Source organism: Odocoileus virginianus, chromosome 8, assembly GCF_023699985.2.
Source record: "Odocoileus virginianus isolate 20LAN1187 ecotype Illinois chromosome 8, Ovbor_1.2, whole genome shotgun sequence".
Classification (NCBI taxonomy): Eukaryota; Metazoa; Chordata; class Mammalia; order Artiodactyla; family Cervidae; genus Odocoileus; species Odocoileus virginianus.
In genome coordinates this window covers 52,389,072-52,395,420 of record NC_069681.1, presented here as the reverse complement: position 1 = coordinate 52,395,420, position 6,349 = coordinate 52,389,072, and the positions used below count along the sequence as shown (strand labels likewise).

Here is a 6,349-nt window from a genome sequence, read left to right as displayed (position 1 = left end):
GGTTTATGTCTGTTCTGTATCTAGCTGGAGCATTGACTAGCTTGCTCAGCTTCCTTCTTGCTAACTTGCTCTATATTCCAACCCAGTTTCTGACCCAGTTTCCCCACTCTTCAAACTTGGGGGTAGGCCATGTGTGGAGGTTAAACTTAGTGCAAATAAGGATACTTAGAAAACCAGGTATAATTTCACAAAAGGTTTCACAGCATAGGCATCTCCTGAGAGCCGAATCAGAATCAGCATTTTCATAAGATGCCAGACGAAGTTATTCCTATGCCAAATAAAGTGTGAGAGGCACTTACTTAAACGCACACACACACACAGAGTATATAATATAATATATATAATATATAATAAAGTGCATCTATTATAGTTTAAGATACATTATATATAAACTATAGAAATAATATGTTTAATAAAATTAAAGTAGAGCTTAAAAGTTTTATACTACTAGTTGGTTTATTTAATTTTCCTTATAAAACTTATAAATTACACTAAAATAGGAAAATGTCTGAAAAGTAGCAACAACCAACTTTAAAGGCAGTGTGAAGTAGTAAAATATCTAGGAATTCAGTTTTATAAGACCTGGTTTCTAGTATAACTTTGCTGTAGCTTAAGCAAATCAACCCTTTTAGGTCTCATTTTTTTTAAGCAAATCAACCCTTTTAGGTCTCATTTCTTCATTCAGTTCAGTTCAGTTGCTCAGTCATGTCTGATTCTTCGGGACCCCATGGACTGCAGCCTGACAGGCTTCCCTGTCTATCCCCAATTCCCAGAGCTTGCTCAAACTCAGGTCTATCAAGTCATTTGGAAAATTGTAATTTAAAATTAAGTGTACTGGAAAATGCTGTCTTCCTCTAACTCTTGTGGGTATTTTTTAATTTAAAAAAAAACATTTATTTATTTATTCTTGGCTATCCTGGGTTTTCGTTGCTTCCCAGACTTTTCTGTAGTTGTGGCGAGGGGGGCTAGTCTTGAGTTGCAGTATGCAGGCTCCTCATTGCAGTGGCTTCTGTTCTTGAAGAGCACAGCCTCTAGGGTACATGGGTTTCAGTAGTTGCAGCTCCCTGGGTTGGAGCACGAGCTCAGTACTTGTGGTGCATGGGCTTAGTTGCTCTGCGGCATGTGGGATCTTCCCAGATCAGGGATCAAACATGTGTCTCTTGCATTAGCAGACAGATTCCTTACCAGGGAAGCCCTTGTGGTTTTTATAGCTAGTTATTCTCTAACATTTTTTCAATTCATCAATTCATAGCTTTACAATTACTGAGCCTCGTCTTCTCAATTTAAAACTTTATCCGTGGCTCTCCGTGCCGCCTCCTTGGCCGGGATGCCGCGCCTAGGCTACGGCCTGAGGCTGCTCGAAGCTGGATCTGGTTCTCGGGCTGTCACCCGGCTCCCTTTGGGCGCCGACATGCCTAAGAAAGCTGGTGCGACGAGCAAGGGTAAAAGCCAGAGCAAGGAACCAGAGAGACCACTTCCTCCCTAGGTCCTGTGACAGTTGATCCTAAAGGCGGTGTCAGCATAGCCATCCATGCCAAACCTGGTTCCAAACAAAATGCTGCGACAGACGTGACGACCGAGGCTGGGAGTGTAGACGTCGCAGCGCCTCCGACGGAGGGAGAGGCTAACGCAGAGCTGTGTCGCTATCTTTCCAAAGTCTTAGAACTCAGGAAGAGTGATGTGGTTTTGGATAAGGGTGGTAAATCTCGTGAAAAAGTGGTGAAGCTTTTGGCCTCCACACCTCCGGAAGAGATCTTGGAGAAATTGAAAAAGCGAGTTGAAAAGAAATAAAAGCAAGAAGCGAAAAGTACGTCCTTGAGAAACTTTTTTATTGCTAATGATGGAGAGACTGTTAAAACACACAGAATGTGTAAATATATTTAATAAGAACAGGACTCAAAAAAGAAGTATGAAGATTAAAAGTACTGTACATGGAACTTAGGTTCTCAAATCCCTGATCCCAAACAGCTCGGGACATGTTACTCTGTTTTCACAGAATTACAGAGTACAGAGCTGGAAAGGATATTTAGGATGACCTGATTCAGCCCCTTTCATTTTATTATGAGCCCTCTGATTTCAGAAGTTGAGAGTATTCAGGATCGCTTGGTGCAAGATGGCAACTAGAACTTAGATCCTTTGGCTTCTAGCTGAATGCAGTTTATCCTGGTTGTAAATTAAAATGGTAATATTTCCACAGCAAAAAATAAATAAATAAATAAAACTTTATCCATTTCTCTATTTATTGCTTTATCTTCTATGAGTAGGATTTGTTCTAATCAGGATTCTTTTGGTTGCAAGAAGTAGAGACTCTGACAAGGTGACCAACTTTCTGAGTTTGCTGGGAATGGAGATGTTTTCTGCTAAGATCAGGAAGGTACCGTTCAAATTGGGGTGGTTGGTCACCCAGTTAGCCTGGATCATGCCAGAAAAGGGACTTTATTGAGAGAACACACTAACATTGAATGCAGGGGAGATTTAATAATTTCCTCTGAAGAACTACCACATCAGTTTTTTGTTTTGGCTTTTGTTTTTTGTTGAGGTATAATTGACATATAGCATTATATATTGAATTGATATTTATATATATATATTGCAAAGTGATCATCACAATCATTCTAGTTAACATCCATCTAGCCACTAAATAATTTCTATGTCTCTTACAGTGTGTTTCCTTTTTCCTTACGTGAACTCCAGTCCTGTCTGTCTAATGATTAACTGCTTTTCTTATTTGTTTCTATACAGCTGTACAACTGTATACAACCTGTACAACTTCAGTCTGTGCAAAAATCTAAACTTTGTGATTATATTGTACCTTTAGAGCCATGGCATAGATTTTAATGCCAGATAAACCATAAACAGGCTATTCCTAGATCCAAACTGAACATGACCAGAGGTAGACAAAGAAGTAAGGGCTGCTGCTGCTAGGTTGCTTCAGTCGTGTCTGACTCCATGCGACCCCATAGATGGCAGCCCACCAGGCTCCTCCGTCCATGGGATTTTCCAGGCAAGAGTACTGGGGTGGGTTGCCATTTCCTTCTCCAATGCAGGAAAGTGAAAAGTGAAAGTGAAGTCGCTCAGTCGCTCAGTCGCTCAGTCGTGTCTTACTCTTAGCAACCCCATGGACTGCAGCCTACCAGGTTCCTCCGTCCATGGGATTTTCCAGGCAAGAGAACTGGAGTGGGGTGCCATTGCCTTCTCCGAGAAGTAAGGGCATGTGTGACCAAATATTGGAAATTTGGAGATCAGAACCTGTGAGTCTGGGCCTATCCCTTAGATGGGAGCATGAATAGGGCAAGCTTTTCAACCTATATCTAGTACACCACTCTCATTACTATTCATTCTTGGCTCCCTCTGTTCAAGTTTATTCTCAGATGCAGGTTCACACGCAAGTGTAAAATACAAGCATAGGACTTCTCATTCTGTAGTCAAATGCCCTTAAATGATCTCAGATTTTTGTAGCACAGAATATTATTTCAGTTTGAAGCCCAGTTCAAAGCCTTCCTTGAGTCTCCAGCCATCTGGTTCCAAACCATGATCTGCTCTTAGAGACTTTTCAATTGTCTGTTTAGAGGAAAAAATGTAATATCACAGCCATCCTAGGTTTTCCTAATTTACTCACAAGATTTACTCCTTCACCAACAGGGTGATATTATCTGACTTATATATTTTAACATTCTGATTTTATAAAGTACAAGGACTTTTTCCCCAAATACTTTGAAAAACTGCAACATGGCTTTCAACAGTTAAAAGCTCACATTCCTGAAATTATCTATTATTGCCTGTAAAGTATATGATTTATAAGTGTCAACTGGCTAAGTGGTTTTTAAGAAATTCACTACAATTGAAACTTCTGATTTGATTTGTATGTGAACAATGCAATGAAACCAGACAACAATGTGTCTTCCTGCAGGTGAACTTGCTCTTTTGCTATCTTTCTTTGCATAATGTGATTACTGATCCATTTCTGCCTCTCATCTCAGGGCTTTAATTTGCTTTGACTATTATTTAGATTAACACAGTAGAATCAAATTTTAGGAAATTCTATTTCAACAAAGATTTGTTTCTACTATATATAGAAAATCATCCAGAAAAAGAAAAACACTTCTGTAATTGACATATTTTATTCTTTATATATAGTATTGACATATTTTATTCTTTATAAAATCAATAACATTTGTCTTCTCAAGAAATCTTCTAGATAAATTTTTAATTTCCTTTTATCAAGAAAATATACTTTTACAGAATGAACTGAGTCCTCATATATTAGGTATAAGTGGCAGTAAGTGGATTTATACTTCTACTCTAAAATAACCATCAAAATTTGATTAAAAGTATGACTTACACTCTGGAATCCATTTAGAATTTGTTAAACTAAAAGAGTTGACCTGACTCATTGATTCACAGAAAATACCCTCTGAAATACTTATTTTATAATCAGCTAGGTATATTCGACCTTCAAACATACATGTCATCAATTACTCAAAAGGTATAAATGAATAAGAACTTTTTACTTATTGGGTTAATATAAACATTCACCTGTAAGTTCAATTTTATAAGCTAAAGTCCACAATTCACAGGCAGTTTAGAAATTTTCCTGAGCTGATAAATGAAAATCTCCTACCAGTTATATTTATTTGCCAAATATCTATTTTATTTAGTGAAAAATTGGTTTGTTTTATAATCACTATATACATACATATTTCTCATATTTTTTTTTCTTCTTTGTCCTTCCTCCAATTACTCTTATATAGACCTTCATCATTCTCAACTAGATTATTTTCCATCTAAGTAGTAAAATTCTCTACAACTTTTTCCCTCCATCATTCATATAGCATATTCCACCAGTATTCTTGCCTGGAGACTCCCATGGACAGAGGAGCCTGGTAGGTTCCCAGTCCGTGGGGTATCAAGAGTCAGACACGGCTTAGCAGCTAAACCACCACCAACACCACCATATCAATCTTCTTAAAACTCTGATTTTAAAACGTAACTCCTCTACTAATAGCTTTTAATTTTATGTTAAAAGATCATCTTGAAACACTGAAATTATGAAATGATAAACATACTGGTCAGAAGGAACCTTTGAGCTATCTAGCCCATCCTCCTAAAGCATCTCTAGTATATGCTTTATGTGTCTATTCTGCAAACATTTACTGTATTCTTGGTGGCTCAGCTGGTAAAGAATCCACCTGCAATGTGGGAGACCTGGATTTGATCCCTGAGTTGGGAAGATCCCCTGAAGAAGGGAACAGATACCCACTCCAGTAATCTGGCTAGAGAATTCCATGGGCTCTATAGTCCAAGGGGTTGCAAAGAGTTGGACACAACTGAGCGACTTTCACTTTCACTACTATGTTTCAGACATGGGTATAGGCTTAAGATATGGTGGTGGACAGAATGGATTATAGTTGCTTTATTGGAATTGATATTCCAGGTGAGAGAGAATAAATAAATAAATAAAAAGGAGAAATAATTTAAAAAGTGATAATTACCATAAAGACAAGAAAAACACAATGACTTTAGATAAGAGTGAGTGCCATAGTAATTATGTGAAGAGTTTACAAAGTTATTGAAAGAGTAACAAATGGCTCTTAAGGTTTCCTAATTACTAAAAGGCAAGCGCATTAACAAGCTTGGGAAAACTCATAGTGCAAACCACGAGCTCTGATACACGGTCAACCAACTGTTACACTTTTTGTCCAACCTAAGGGTTCAGAAACCAGTTGAAAGCTCCATTTCAAGCAGCACAGCTTAGCACTTAGAGTCAGTGTGCTCAGGTTTTACTCTCCCAGGTGAAGAGCAGTCAGCCTCAGGTCAGTGCCCCATTGACTTAATGCTGAAAAATAAAATTCAATTTAATAATTAAGCATCCTCAGTTATCTGGGACCCTTCAGTTTTTATTCTGTCTCAGAAACCACAAGGCAAGATTGTTTCCAGGATGGGCAAACTGACAGCATATAATGCCTAAGAAGCTTCCTAAAGATACTTCGTAAAGTATCAGTGAGGAGAATACTTTGTTATAGAAACAAACAGCCCCGTATAACCTAGCTGTCCCCAGGGTCATCACTTGAGAATGGCAATTGCAGTCTTCAAATCTACTTCTCTGGGAGAAACTAAAATACCTGGGGCTTTAATTTGGCTCTACTATGTAGTAATGTGCGACTTTATAAAAGTTGCTTAATTTCCCTCAATCTTAACTTTGTTTTCATTTGTCAAATTTTAGTAACATTACATCTCACAGGAAGATGACAAAATGATTTGAAATATGTTTATAATGGTTTCTGTCAATTATCATCAATATAAAAATCCACTTTTGCAGATTCTCGGAGAATTGAGTGCATTGACATCA

At 37.9% G+C, this 6,349-nt stretch overlaps 1 pseudogene; it reads left to right on the top strand.

The window, feature by feature from the left end:
• The first annotated feature begins 1,377 nt into the window (after positions 1–1,377).
• On the top strand, positions 1,378–1,793 carry LOC110129577 (UPF0235 protein C15orf40 homolog pseudogene; annotated as a pseudogene).
• The last annotated feature ends 4,556 nt before the right edge of the window (positions 1,794–6,349 follow it).